Below are 16,008 nucleotides of genomic sequence, written 5' to 3'. Positions count from 1 at the left end.
CTCGCTGTGTCGTATTTTTGTTGGATGCCAACCAAGCCCACTCTCATCGTCAGTTGCCTGCTTGCCTGACCATCATATCACTCTCCCAATCGACTCGTCTACCCGATGTCACTGTTGACCCCTGTTCTGTCTTCCATTGAATTGGGTTCAAGTTTTTTTGATCGGTCAACAATGCATATTATACAGTTATGTTAATTATCATATAGTTCTGATTTTCATTCATTATATGATTTATAATTAATAATTAATTAGTATTTAATAACTATAGGTTAATTAATATTTAATTATAAATAAAGCGATTAAAAAAAGCTTTATATTTAAAAAATAAAATTATATTTAATTTAAAAAAAATTAGGGTCAAGTTAAAGAAAAGGTTAAAATTGGATAAATATAAACCCCCACATACCCTTTCAATGTCATCATCAATGTCGATGGCTGATTATAATAAAAGATTGATAGATATTGAGACTAAGGTGACCGGACATGGCGAAAAAATCGAGGAGCTCCAGGGTACAACAAAAAGAATAGAGAGTCAGCTCAAGCAGAACCATAATGAATTTAAAAGGGATCATGCAATCCTTTCAAATAAAGTGGATCTAAATCATAATCAAGCAATGGTGATGTTAACCTATATTTGTGACAAGTTGAAGATTACACCCAATCAAATACCCCAGAATAATGAAGCTACTCAACATCCAAATTCTTTGGATACATCAAAATCATCAGACTCACATCAGACCCTTGAGTCTCCAAAGTCACAACTCTCCCTACCCAATCAACAAAATAATAACACAAATTTTCAAAATATGCAACTCTTGAATCAATACTCAAATATGCAGTTGTCAAATCAATACCCTTGCTTCAATCCACCAGTTGCTACATATCATTGAAGAGCAAAACTTGAGCTCTCCAAATTTGACAGTAATGAGAAATGCAGTGTTGCATGGTTCAATAAAGCAGAAGAATATTTCGAGATTTACGGTATTGACAATGATGATGAAAAGATCAGACATGCATCCATGCAAATGGAAGGCGAAACATATAATTGGTATATGTAGTGGAAAAAGACGACACTTGCTATCAGTTGGAAGAAATTCAAAAATGCATTCTTTAAGAGGTTCCATGGTGTCAAGGAAGAAGAGTTCTTCTCATCACTCACCAGATTGCAACAAAAAGATGTGGACGAATACACTAGGGAATGGGAAACTTTAGCTACACGAGTACTTGGATTATCAGAAAATCATCTCATTTAGTCATACATCACGGAACTTAAACCCCATCTCCAGGCTGAGCTTGAGCTTCATGACATCACTTCTATAGAAGAAGCAAGACAAAAAGCAAAAGTTGCTAAAAAGAAGCACCAAAAGATGCAATGGCCAAAATTTGAAAGAGAATATTCGAGATGAAGATTTCCCCAAACCGCGAACACGGATAATACAACATATGTTCCACCACGTCTTCGTGAAAGAGACAAAACTAATTTGGAAATGCAAAGAATGAAAGAAGGTAAGTGCAGACATTGTGGCGAAAAATGGGACCCTAAACATAGATGTGCTAAGGGAAAAGAAACCAAGAACCTCTATAACTGTGAAGCAACTAATGATTTAGATAGTGAAGACTCAGATGTAGAAGAGATTGAAGGTTCTCCACAATTTTCTCCAGAACCAGATAAAGAGAACATTCCGCAAGTGTCATTATTGGCCATGACAAGTATATAGCAACCCCAGATATTAAAGTTAAAAGGTCATATTAAAGAAAGCAACGTAATGGTTCTAATTGATACCGGTAGCACCCACAACTTTTTGGACTCAACTATGGCGAAAAGGCTCGATGTTTTCACGTTTTCTATGCCTAACATGAAAGTTATGGTAGCCAGCAGTAAGAAAATTGAAAAGGTAGGGAAATGCCATAAAGTCAAATTACATATTCAAGACTATAATCTAGAGTCTTCATTCTACACTGTACCATTAGGAGGAGTGGATGTGGTCCTAGGCATCCAATAGCTACAAACCCTAGGCACCTACTTTGCCAACCATCAAAAGCAATTTATAAAATTTAAATGGGAAGGGTAGAAATACAAGTTATATGGGTTCCAATCCCCTGAGAATCAAGTTGTATCATCATCCCAGATGATGAAAATGATCCAAAAGGGAGCACCGAATTATTTAGTGCAGTGTCATGAATTAGAAATGCTAATTTCAAATATGATTAATGAAGAGTCACCTGAAGTTCGAGAGCTAATTCAAAAGCATGAGAAGGTGTTCCAAGACCTTCCTATGAAGTTGCCTCCTAAAAGAGAAATCAAGCATATAATCGAAATCAAATCAGGATCAAATCCCATCAACATCAAACCGTATCGATATCCACATCATCAAAAACCAAAATTGAGAGATTAGTCCAAGATCTTTTACAACGTGGTATTATCATAAAAAGTAGAAGTCCATATGCTGCTCCAGTTGTATTAGTTTGAAAAAAAGATGGATCGTTTAGGTTATGTGTAGATTACTGAGGGCTAAACAAGATAACGATTAAGAACAAATTTCCAATTCCATTTATCGATGAAATGTTGGATGAACTAAATGGAGCTAAATACTTCTCAAAATTAGATTTGAGATCAGGGTACTACCAAATAAGGATAAGGTTGGAAGACATAGCGAAGACTGCTTTTAGAACCCATGAAGGTTATTATGAATTTAAGGTAATGCCCTTCGGATTAACTAATGCTTCGACAATCTTCCAAGCCACCATGAATGAGGTATTTCGTCTGTATCTAAGGAAGTTTGTGTTATTATTCTTTGATGATATTCTAATCTATAGTAAAACGTGGAAAGAGCATCTGCAACATCTGGAGCAAGTTCTTGCCATATTAGAAGAACATTAGTTCTATGCAAAGATGTCCAAGTGTACCTTTGGAAAAGAAGTAGAGTACCTCATACACATAATATCTAGGGAAGGAGTAAAAGTAGATCCTAATAAGATCAAGACTATAAAAGAATGGCCTACACAAGTTAACATCTCCAAGTTAAGAGGATTCTTAGGGTTGACTGGGTACTATCAATGGTTTATTAAAAACTATGCCCATGTAATCGCACCCTTAACGAACCTTCTAAAGAAGAACTAATTTCGATGGGGGTGATGAAGCAGAAAAGTGTTTTAAAGACTTCGAAGGGAATTATGTCTAATACACTTGTATTTTGGCAACCCCAGATTTTTCAAAGCCGTGTGTAATTGAATGTGATGCTTCGGAATTTGGCATAGGAGTAGTATTAATGTAGGATGGTCATCCAATCGTGTTTGAAAGCAGGAAGCTGAACAAGCAAGAACGTCACAAGTCTACATACAACAAGGAAATGCTCGTCATTATTCACGCTTTAGCCAAGTGGAGACAATATCTTTTGGGAAGTAAGTTCTCCATATGAACAGACCATAACAGTCTCTAGTACCTCCTCCAACAGAAAACACTCTTTGAAGAACAACAAAAGTGGATTGAAAAAATTGTTGCGTTTGACATGGAGATATTACATAAAAGGGAAAGGACAATGTAGTGGCAGATGCTCTCTCCAGAAAAGATGAAGAAACATCCTTGTTTGCAGTCTCAGCTATAATCCCAGAATGGCTTAATGAAATCCAAAGTGAGTATGCAAAAGATCCAGAAACAAGTGCTATAATCAATAACCCTCCTCAGAATTCAAAATTTGAATGGAAAAACGATATTTTGTGGTACAAGGGAAGGATTTACCTAAGTCCAAATTCCAAATTTAAAGTCAAGGTTCTCAAAGAGTCCCATGATTCACTGTCAGCCGGACATGTAGGTTTCTTTAAAACCTACTATAATGCACGTCAATCATTTTTCTGGAAGGGAATGAATAATGATATTCAAAAATATGTAGCAGAATGTGATCAATGTCAACGAAATAAAAGTGAGAAAATTATGACCCTAGGTCTGCTCCACCCCTTAAAATATCCCAAAACAAAATGGGAAGAAATATCAATGGATTTTATTGAAGGATTACCCATGTCAGACGAGAAAGATAAAATTCTTGTAGTAGTAGACAGGCTCACAAAGTATGCACACTTCATAGGGATGAAGAAATCAGATTCAACAAAAGAGATCGCGGAGGTATTTTGCAAGAATGTCTACAAATTACATGGATTTCCTAAAGTCATTGTTAGTGATAGAGATCCCGAGTTTAAAGGGAAATTCTGGAAGGAGTTTTTCAAACATATTGGAACATACCTCAACATGAGTTCTACATATCATCCTCAAACAGATGGTCAAACATAAACTGTCAATAAGTGCTTAGAAGCTTACCTTCATTGTTATGCAACAGACAAACAAAATAAGTGGGCTCAGTGGTTACATCTCACTGAATGGTGGTACAATTCAACTTATCACACTTCCGCAAAGATGACCCTCATTTTAAGCTCAGTACGCATATTGTTAGAGAAGATGTAACTAGGTTCGGTCTTCATATATGTAATTTTGATATTTGTACTTATTCAAGAAAAGAGAAATTATTTTTTGTATTATTTGTCAATGAGTTTCTTGCTCATTGAAAATAGGTTAAGCACATTTTGAAGTGCTTCTAGAGAGTCAAAGTCAAAATGTAATTATGAAAAGACCCTTTGAGGGCATGTTACATCATGTAAGTCATCATACAAGGTCAAGGAAATAACTTCAAACATGGTCAAATCTTCTCCTAGCTCCAATGAAGTCTACAAGCAGCAAAAACGATGAATAAATGTGAAATATAATGCAACTGTCAAGTTGGCCTAGAAGACAGTCAAGTCGGACTAATGGACAGTCATGTCAGCTTGAGAGAGGAGGGACAAACCTCTATAAATAGAGGTTGTCCACTCCTCATTTACACACAATCATATCTCTGAAATCCGCAAGCAAGGAGGACAAAGTAACACGAAGAAAAGGTGAGAAAGAGGGCTACAAGGGCAACGAAGCAAGAAGGAGAAACAACGAAGAAGAAAAGACTGTCTTTAGGGCATACACACAGTCACACGTGCGAAGAAGTAAGGACTGCTTGCGGCTACAACTACAGTAAGGTGCAGGTCATTATATGTCACAATTTTCGGGTACAAATTAGGCCTACAAGGCCTCTCTCATCAACGAGGAAAGGTGGAAGAGCCAACGAGAATAGAAGGACTATTCTAGGGTTCTTGCTATCCACACGTGCAAGGATTTCATAGGTAAGTTGTTGCAGATTGACAACAGTTTAAAGCAACACTTTGAAGGGTATCATTTGGATGTAGAGAAAGGTCTATATGGTCTCCAAGATAAGTAAAGAAGGACCTCCTTGTAGCGAAGAAGAGGAGCCATAATGTTCTAGGGTTTCCTAACCTAGAAGACAAAAATATTGGAAGACAAAGTGCCGGAAGAAGAGCCGGAAGATGTGCCGGAAGTGACATTGTAGAAAGAGGAAGGATTTGACTCATGCTTGGAGGACATCCTAGTCAAGGGTCTAGGGTTTGGCAGTGGTTCAAATAAGAAGCTTCAATAAGAGAAAACTTACAAAAGGGTTTCCCTCTCAAGAGTGGAGAGGGTTTGTCCCTGGCAGAGAGCCAAATTCTGTGTTCTTGTTATTTTGTTTTGTAGCAGTTTGATGAAGCACACACATATGCACTAATAAGAAGAAGAAGAAGTATAAGCTAACTAAGAAAAAGTAAAAAGACTTCACAAATTGTTATCAAGTCTCAGAGAATCATTATAACACTACTTTGCCCTAGATTCTCTAACATGGTATCAAAGGGAAGGTGACACATCAAGGAAAGGGCAACTCAAGAACACTTAAGCATCTACAAAGTTAAAGCATCAAGCCTAAAAGTCTCAACCACTTCAAGGAAAAGAAGGGTCTACAATCCATCATTCATCAAGGAGGGTTACAAAGCTAGAAGGAGAGCCTTATATAAAGGCACCTACAAAGAAGAGCAGATCTACATCAAGCTACAAGTCTTCAAGCACACCTCATCACCAAGCAAATCCACTTGGAGAAGACAACTTGAAGGACATCAAGATCCAGGGAAGACAAGCCATCAAGCTTTCAAGGAGGAAGCAAATCCATCAAATCTCAAAATCTATCAAGTAAGTGCATGTCCCCTTCTGAATATACATCAATGTCTTTTTGCAAGGAAAGCAATAAATTGGTAGGCACCAATAACTTTCTTGCATGGAAGAAGAGGACTGATCTACTTCTCAAGGAGAATGAGCTCCTAGAATATGTTAAGGGGAACATCACTGTCCCTGCTAAGGAATAGACTCAAGCATTAGCCAAATAGAATAAGGATGAGATAAGAGCTCAAAGGATTCTGATAGAATCAATCAAGGACTCTCTCATTCCCTATGTCTCCAAGTTTGAGACATCAAAAGAAATTTATGATAAGCTAGTAGAGCTATTCATGACATCCACCAGTGGAGAAGTATTATCTTTGAGGAATGAACTATACAAGATGAAGATAACAAAGGAAGGGGTAGCTCCTTACTTCATGAAAATCTCTGAGATGAGAAATCAACTTCAAGAGCTTGGGGAAGTCATGTCTGACAAAGAGATGACAACTGTTGTACTCAATGCTCTACCTGAGGAGTGGGGAAACTTCACATCAAGCATTTATCCCAAGAAGGAAGCAACCACTCTCAGTGATATGTGGTCTTTATGCATAACAAAGGAGACTAGACTTAAGGCGAAAGAAGATGTGGGATCAAAGGAACAAGCATTTGCTACCATGGCCAAAAGAAAGGGTAAGTTTGGCAAGTTTGGTCCATGAAGAACAAACAACAAAGACATGTCCAAGATCCAATGTTTTGGATGCCAAGAATATGGACACTACAAAAGGAATTGTCCCCATCTTAAGAAGGACAACAACAACAAGAGAAAGAGAGAAGAAGCTCATATGACTCAAGAGGTGGAAGAGGAAGGAAAGAAACAAAAGAAGGAAGATCCTTCGGATCTCTACTATGACTAGGTCAAACTCTTTCCTTCTAGACTTCTTTCAAAGTTTTGAGTAGAAAAGGAGCATGCAGGAATAAACTAAATTGCATGGCTAGAATCACCCTCTAGGATCTAGCAGTATGATGTACATGGAGTTCTAGACACTCATGTAGATGTAGCATTTATGAGAAGAACAAAAATGCATATGTAGGAATATCTTCTAGAATATGGGAGCATGGAAAATATAGCTCAAAGATATTCATGTAGAAGGAGCATACCTAGAATAGGACCTCATATATGATGGAAGAAAACTTGATCATGATAAGAATCTTAGAAGACCTAAATCATCAAAGATAGGAAACATTTGCAAGGCGAGGATCTTTAAGATCCTATGATGGAATCTTCAAGAGAAGGTTCGTGAACAAAGGCAGATGTCTCATTGGGAATCCCACTCATGGGATTCAAGAAAAGGGATGATATGCAGGTAGGCTAAGATGAAGCAAGAAGGGCTACACCAAAGAATGATCAAGGAGGATCAAGATGAGGTATGTATGCATCAAAGTTTAAGTCATGTCATCATTTGTATATTATTGAGTCATGGGTATAGTTCTATAACATGATCAAGCATGAAAGGATCTCTTTCACCAAGAACATGCTCGAAGGCATGTACCACAATGCAATGAAGGTCAACAAAAGAACATGGTCACATAAGGAGCATAAGATTGCTGACTAAGAAGCAAGAAGAAATGCTGACAAGTCTAGAAAGCAAGGGATGAAGGAATGCTTCCACAAGAAGCATTAGGTGGTTGACCGATCTATCTGAGAAGAAGCAAATGAAGAAAGAGATCAAGCATGTGAAGAACACCATGATCACTGAGAATCACTATCTGACAAAATGCCTTGAAAGATATCTCTCGAAGAAGGCAGGATAACTTTGATGAAGGAAGAAAGGACCCTTGACACCTATGAAGGCCTTGGAGATATAAAAGGTGCAGATAACTGATTCTACTCTATGAAGATGTCGTGATGAAGAAGCCATCCAACAAAAGGAAAAACAATGTTGAAGCAATATCAGGATGAAGTCATGATGGGCTACCAGGTCAAAGCATATAACCTAGCAAGTATGATGGAGCATCCATGAGGAGAGCATTCCGAAGCATGGACAAGATGACAAAGGAGTAGCCAAGATGACTAGAAGAACCTGATAGTCACTTTCCACGAAGCAATGACATGACTAACCAAGAAGGAAAGTGATGGATGGATGGTGCCCTACTGAGAAGAAGTTCGATCAAAGACTTCATGACATCAAGAAAGGAAGGAGATCATGCAGTTGAAGGACCCATGAAGAAGCTGTTGATGAAGGAAAGAGTCCCCAGTTAAGAGGGAGCTCTGACAAGTCCCTGATCAAGAGGGAGCTCTGACAAGTCCTTGATCAAGAGGGAGTTTTGAATCACCCTTGATTACAAAGGAGTGACTATTGTGTTTTCCATGTCATGGGTCATGCAGGACTAACAACCATAAGTCTAGATGAAGGCCATGAATGGAAATGTAAACACAAGATAGACACAACATTCTTGTCTTCACTTGGGAAGAAAGAATGGGAGGATTAGGTAATCATCTGGCATTCGATACTCTTTGAGGATGTGTAGGGCATCCAAGACAAGAGTAGGCAAGAGGACCGATATTCTTTGAGGGCTAGGAACCCAAGATAAGAATAGTCCTAGAAGGTCATACTCAAGAACACCCGGGTGGCTATGTGAGAGACAATGATGAAGGTGTCTATAAATCATTGGTCTCGCCAGCATTGTGGCTCATGGTCTCGTAAAGAGATGGAGCTATTAGTCAAGGCCTTGCACTATGACAATGCTGATGAATATGATGCTATAATAGATGGATTGCTAATTCGGTTTCTCTTATGTGAATTCTTCAAGATTGAAAATTGCCAAACACCTTGTAATGTTGTATGAATACCTCCCTAGTTAAGAGGGAGTGTTGGAGAAGATGTAACTAGGTTTGGTCTTCATATATGTAATTTTGATATTTGTACTTATTCAAGAAAAGAAATTATTTTGTATTATTTGTCAATGAGTTTCTTGCTCATTGAAAATAGGTTAAGCACATTTTGAAGTGCTTCTAGAGAGTCAAAGTCAAAATGTAATTATGAAAAGACCCTTTGAGGGCATGTTACATCATGTAAGTCATCATACAAGGTCAAGGAAATAACTCCAAGCATGGTCAAATCCTCTCCTAGCTCCAACGAAGTCTACAAGCAGCAAAAACGATGAATAAATGTGAAATATAATGCAACTGTCAAGTCGGCCTAATGGACAGTCATGTCGGCTTGAGAGAGGAGGGACAAACCTCTATAAATAGAGGTTGTCCACTCCTCATTTATACACAATCATATCTTTGAAATCCGCAAGCAAGGAGGACGAAGTAACACAAAGAAAATGTGAGAAAGAGGGCTACAAGGGCAACGAAGAAAGAAGGAGAAACAACGAAGAAGAAAAGACTGTCTTTAGGGCATACACGCAGTCACACATACGAAGAAGTAAGGACTGCCTGTGGCTGCAACTACAGTAAGGTGCAGGTCATTATATCTCAGAATTTTCAGGTACAAATTAGGCCTACAAGGCCTCTCTCATCAGCAAAGAAAGGACGAAGAGCCAACAAGAATAAAAAGACTGTTCTAGGGTTCTTGTTGTCCACACGTGCAAGGATTTCAGAGGTAAGTTGTTGCAGATTGACAACAGTTTAAAGGCAACACTTTGAAGGGTATCATTTGGATGTAGAGAAAGGTCTACAAGGTCTCCAAGATAAGTAAAGAAGGACCTCCTTATAGCGAAGAAAAGGAGCCCTAATATTCTAGGGTTTCCTAACCTAGAAGACAAAAGTACTGGAAGACAAAGTGCTGGAAGAAGAGTTGAAAGATGTGTTGGAAGTGATAGTGCAGAAAGAGGAAGGATTTGACTCATGCTTGGAGGACATCCTAGTCAAGGGTCTAGGGTTTGGCAGTTGTTCAAATAAGAAGCTTCAATAAGAGAAAACTTACAAAGGGTTTCCCTCTCAAGAGTGGAGAGGGTTTGTCCCTGGCAGAGAGCCAAATTTGTGTTCTTTTTTATTTTGTTTTGGTAGTAGTTTGATGAAGCACACACATATATGCACTAATAAGAAGAAGAAGAAGTATAAGCTAACTAAGAAAAAGTAAAAAGACTTCACAAATTGTTATCAAGTCTTAGAGAATCATCATAACACTACTTTGCCCTAGATTCTCTAACAGATATGAACCTCCTAAGTGGAAGGACTTGGCCATTTCCGAGACAAAAGTTCGAGTAGCTAAGGAGCAATTAGAAGAAACCCAAAAAGTCTTTCAAACACTAAAATAAAATCTAAGTATTGCAAGAAATCACATGAAGCAGCAGGCTGACCGACATAGAACAAAGAGAGAATTTGAAGTTGGTGAATGAGTATTTGTTAAAATTCAACCTTACAAGCAATTATCCCTAAAGCAGAAAGGAAAAAATAAACTATCACCAAAGTTTTGTGGACTGTACCAGATTAACAAAAAGATCAACCAAGTAGCATACAACTTAAGTCTTCCAGATAATAGTCGAGTTCACAACGTTTTCCATATATCTTATCTTAAAAAGGCATTGGGCAAACACCAATCAACATAGACAACGCTTCCGATATTAGATGATGAAGGCAATTTCGTTTAGAACTAGAAGGAATTGTTACCACTAGGGAAAAGAAATTACTTTCTTCAGTAATTAAAGAGTACCTTATCAAGTGGAAGAACCTTCCAGAAGAAGAAGCCTCTTGGGAGACATAAGCGTTTCGTCAACAACACCCGTCATTACGTATGCTTTGAGGACAAAGCATCTTTTTGAGAGGAAGGCAATGTTATGTAAAAATTTAATAAGCTGTAATTATAGGTTAATTAGGCAAAAGGGCACGATCAAAAGATCATGCCCTTTTGCCAAGAGGCACCCGAGGCAATATATAAGCCAGGGGCCCTTCTATGTAAAAATCACTCATTCATCAATAAAAATATATGCTTATGTCTAATACTGAGCTTTGTTGCTCCATAGAGGTAAAGATTTTTCACTAAAGACTTTTACTAATGTTGATTGGGTAGGTGATGTAGATGACTGAAAAAGAACTAGTGGTGGTGCTTTCTTTCTTGGTGAATGCCTTGTTTCATGGTTGAGCAAGAAGCAAGCTTCAATTTCTCTCTCTATTGCTGAAGCAAAATATATAGCAATAACTTGTTGCACTATGGATGAAGCAAACTTTACAATATGTGCAAGTAATATATGACCAACCAATACCAATCATCTGTGATAACATAAGTGCAATCAACATGTCCAAGAACCCTGTTTTCCATTCCAAGACAAAGCATATTCCAATCAAGTACCATTTCCTTTGAGAACAAGTTGCAAATTAGATTGTAAAATTGGAGTATGTACCTACAAAAGAACAGGTAGCTGATATCTTCACTAAACCTCTCCCAAGAGATCAATTTGAGTATTTAAGGCAGAGATTGGGAGTAGTCCCTCTTACCTCCCTCTACTAATTCTTCTCCAAGAGGAAGAAAGGCAACAACCAGATTAGTCCAAGCATTCAACACATCAAAAGGGAGTTGCTAGGTCCATAGGATTAGCATGACAGGGGGAGATTGGTTGTAGGGGGAGCATATTATTTTCTTTGCCATTGATGTCAAAGGGGGAGAAGTAAGAAAAACATTGCACATTGAAGGGAGGATAAGAAAATTTTGAAGAAGATAAGTGCAAACACTAATTAATTATTCAAACAGGGGGACAACTCAGTTAACAAGTGGAGGTGCAAGTGTTGAAACAATGTTGAAATCAAAAGAATTGTTATGTTTTCATTGTTTCACATGACACATGCTTTTATGTTTGATAACAAAGTTTTTGTTGTTGCCATCAATGCCAAAGGGGGAGAATGTTAGAAATATGTTGGCATTGATGTCAAAGGAAGTCATGGATTGACAAAGATCAGTTGTGTGCAAGCATATTGGTGAAACAAGTGTTTATGGAGCAGCATATTCAGATTAGTTTTTGGAGTCAAAGATCAACCCATATGAGATTGGAAACTACTCAGATCGATAGGCCTCGAAGAGAGCTTTCCAATGGTATATGGCAACTTGAAAAACTCCTAAGGATGAAGGAGCTATAGCTGGTCAAAGTTTAGAACTTAAAAAGGGTAAAAGAGTCAACAAGGCAAGGTTTCGAGTCGGCATGGGACCCAAGTCAGGCCAATTGGGAGTTGGTATAGTTGAGTTGGTGCACAACAAGGAAATGGGTAGACTCCCCCGACCCTCGACCATGTAGGACCCGACAAAAGGACATGTAGAATATTCTGATTGGATGAGAGAGATGACATGGAAGCACAGGTGGAGCCACCATGGCTCATGACATCAACATGGCGCAGTTTGGTGATGTGGCAAAGCCTCGTAAATTGTGCCAGGGGTCTTTTTTTGTTTGATTTTCAAGTGTTAATGATTTTTGGCCTAGTCAGAAACTTGGGCTAGTCATGCATTTGGAACACGACCTAGTTGGGCCTCCAGCCAGTTGACGGAGAAGGAAACATGCACAGAGTAAACGGTCCCAACCCCTGACCTCTTTTAGCCCCCAAAGTGTTCAGGTTTGGTCACAACCTATGATTTTATGGAGAAAGCGCTAACAAGCACGTGCTCCAGAACTTTGTGCTCTGAAGCAGCCATTCAATGGGGAAAATAGTGAAGTCAGTGGAGTTGTTGGCAGTGTGCTATATTTGGTAGTTTAGACAAAGTTATCAGACAATATAGCCACAACCAAGTGGCACTTGGTGAAGTTGACTCGACTAGATATTGACTCATTGACTTGAATGGATGTCGACTAGTCAGCTTTAACAAATATTGACTCGACTAGATATCGACTTGTCAAGTTGAATGGATATCGACTTGACTAGATGTCGAATTGTCAAATTGACTAAATATTGATTTTTCTATTCGACTTGAGCCTCAGTCGACTTGAAGGAAGATTGCATTGGTAAAGTCAGCGGAGAAATGGAGTAGTTGGTGCTGGGCGGTGTATTTGGCAATTTAGCCAAATTTGGCAGTTCACTAGAGTTAGAATTGGAGTTAAATTCACTGCCAAAACCTGTAATGCACCAGAATTGAAGAAAGCAACAATTAACTCAGATTTTCTCATAGGAAACAGTGATGGAAAACTAAAGACCATTAGTACACATCAAGATAAGTTTAAAGAAGTGGAATATAAGAGAAAAGTAAGTTAAAATAAAGAATTTGTTAAGATGAACTTAACTAAAGATAAACACTAAAAATATCAGCTCTTATTCTTTATAAGCATAAATTGAATTAGCAAGAAGATTGATGATCGAGAGATTAGAGAAGAATATTGTTGAAGGTGTTTTATGGTGATGCTGTAGCAAAGATTGCATTGGTGATTAAGGTATGTGATTGGGAGACCGAAAAATTATTTTGTAAAAGAGAGGCTTTCATGATTTGAGTTCGAAAATGGAATGAAAGATGAACCAAGGAGGTTCAGCAAGTTGTAAGCAATTCAGGGGTAGTAGCTCCTTTCAGTGGTAGCTGATAAAATCAGGTGTTGTAGCTCCTTTTAGTAGCAACTGATAAACTAGGGAGTGGTAGCTTCCTTCAGGTTGGAGTTTGAGAAACCGATAGTTTGAGGGTTGAAGCTCTCATGTAGGTTGAAGCTTACCAATTTATGTAATAACAAGTTGAAGCTTGCCTTTATAAAAGCAATTGAGAAAAAGATTGAAGTATCTATTTGTTTAATATGTGCTTCTTGTGTGGATTGATAATGATGCTCACATATATTGTTGCTAAATAGATTGTTGGTGTTTAAGTATTCTTTACTTTGTGAAAGAATGTTTTAAATTCTCACAATACTGATGCATCCCCACTCTCAGATTGTTCTGGTTTTCTAACACTTTGTGGATGCAATCATCTCAAAGCCTTTCCCAATTGGGAAGGTGTTCCGAGTGCAGGTCCTCTTGAAAAATGGTTCCCATGGCTTGGTTAAAGCATTCAGTGTCATATTTATGAGTTCTATATCCTCCAGTTTCTCCTTAATTGCTGCAAGCTGATCACATATTTGTGTGATCTTCATGAGGTAGCTGTAACACTGTCAGATCTTGACATCTGCATGGAGCTGAGCTTGTTTTTTGAGATCATCTTTCTATTCATGTTGTCACTTTGGAACAAATCCATGAGAGCCTTGAACATCTCCCTGTACGACTTCTTCTCTGCTAAGTGAAGGAACAAATGATTCTTCATGGCATCCATAATAGCCTGTTGTGCTTTGATGTCCTTTTCATGAGCTGTTAATGCACTGCGTCTGTTGGTGAAGGAATTACCTTATTCACAATTTTGCAGAGGTCAATTTCCTTCAATAGCAAGGTAACCCTTACCTTCCAAGACAAGAAGTTTGAAGCCCCATCCAATCTGTCTTCAAATGTGAGACTTGCTGCTGCCATTTCTAGATCCGAACAAAAACTGCTGTGTGTGCGCTTATTCCTTCAAGCACCCACAAGAATTTTACTGCTGCTGGTTTATAGATCTGCTGAGAATCCGAGATCTCTTTGCAGATCTAATAGATCTACTGCAAACTCTTGTGGATCTGTGTTTGGTCCTTCAAACACACAAAAGGAAAAAAAATACTGCTGCCAAACATTTTGACTGGTATGACTTCCCTCAGCCTCCAATCCAACTGTTGGCTGAATTGCTGTGCAACCTTGAAATCAGCCTCCCTCTCACAGTGAAAGCTCTGATACCAAGTTAAGTTTCCTTGACCCTAGCAACCGGCAAATTACTACCTAATAATTACCTTGCTGTTAATTATATCAAATTGCATATTACTGAATAAAATACACTGCTGGGATTTTAATAGGTAAGTACAAATAAAATCAGCAGAAGCAAATTAAGCCAATTTCACACATACACAGAAATTTCTGCTTTTCAAGTTCTGCTGTTCATTAATTAAATACTCAGCATGCAAGGGCTCCCTCACTGGGAAAACGGCCCACAGAGGAAATATACAAGTTACAACACTGGGGACCTAAACAACAGTATGGCCCTCTGAAAATTCTCCTGAGCACCCCCACAACCTGCTGTCTGCTCAACCTGCCACCTATCCGTCACCTGTTGACTGTCAGCAACCCTGCCTGTGGCACATGTGTGAGATGTACTGCTGCTGCCTGCAGTATGTGTGACAGATCTGCTCCCTCCATGTGGCATGAGTAGCACCTGCTGCACTTTTGCAACTGTTTCCTGCCCTCATGTGGCATGTGTAACTCTTCCTCGCTGTGTATGGCCTCCACGTGCGGCTGTTGCAGATTTCTGCTGTATGATCCTTCTGGGAATGATCCTTGCTGCTAAAATTACTCTCTTGCAAATTTCCTCTAGACCTTGCACACTTGGATGAAATTCCTTCTTCATCCAATCACTGGGATTTCATTATCTCGCTGTCTTGTGCTCACTGTTTTATCTTTTTTTTTTTCACCTAACTTTGCTTTTATAAGCTTGAGTTGTTGACTGAATCCATAGCCTTGATATCCATAGTGATTGACGGTTGAGATTAGATCTCGTCTCAGTTGAGATTAATGGTTAGGATTCATCTAATTCACTAATGCAAATAGCCTTTGCATTTCATTAGATTAAACTCTCTTTTCTTATAAAAAACACTTCAATTATTCCTTTAATTAAAGTGAATTCTCGAAGGTTGAAGGCTTTGGACGACAGTACGATTTCCACATGTGTAGATATTTAGACCTGTGTGAAAGTACCTGTCCGATGCTACAATAACCAACAGGAAAGGCTGAAGAATTAGAAACAGCTACTCTTGTATTTTTTGATAGCAAAGCTAACTAGAAACAAGAATCTGAAACCATTTATGTGAAAATTCTGGGTACACTTTTTAAATTTCTGTTTCTAAAGTGTCCTTTGTTTGTGTACATTGTCAAATATATTATCAGCTGAAATGATTTATTCATCTAAAAACCTACCACCAACTGAGATTGATTC

This window comes from Pinus tabuliformis, chromosome Q, assembly GCF_031772625.1.
Source record: "Pinus tabuliformis cultivar Carrire ecotype Pingquan chromosome Q, CPIR1, whole genome shotgun sequence".
Taxonomy (NCBI): Eukaryota; Viridiplantae; Streptophyta; class Pinopsida; order Pinales; family Pinaceae; genus Pinus; species Pinus tabuliformis.
This window is presented reverse-complemented; position numbering follows the sequence as displayed.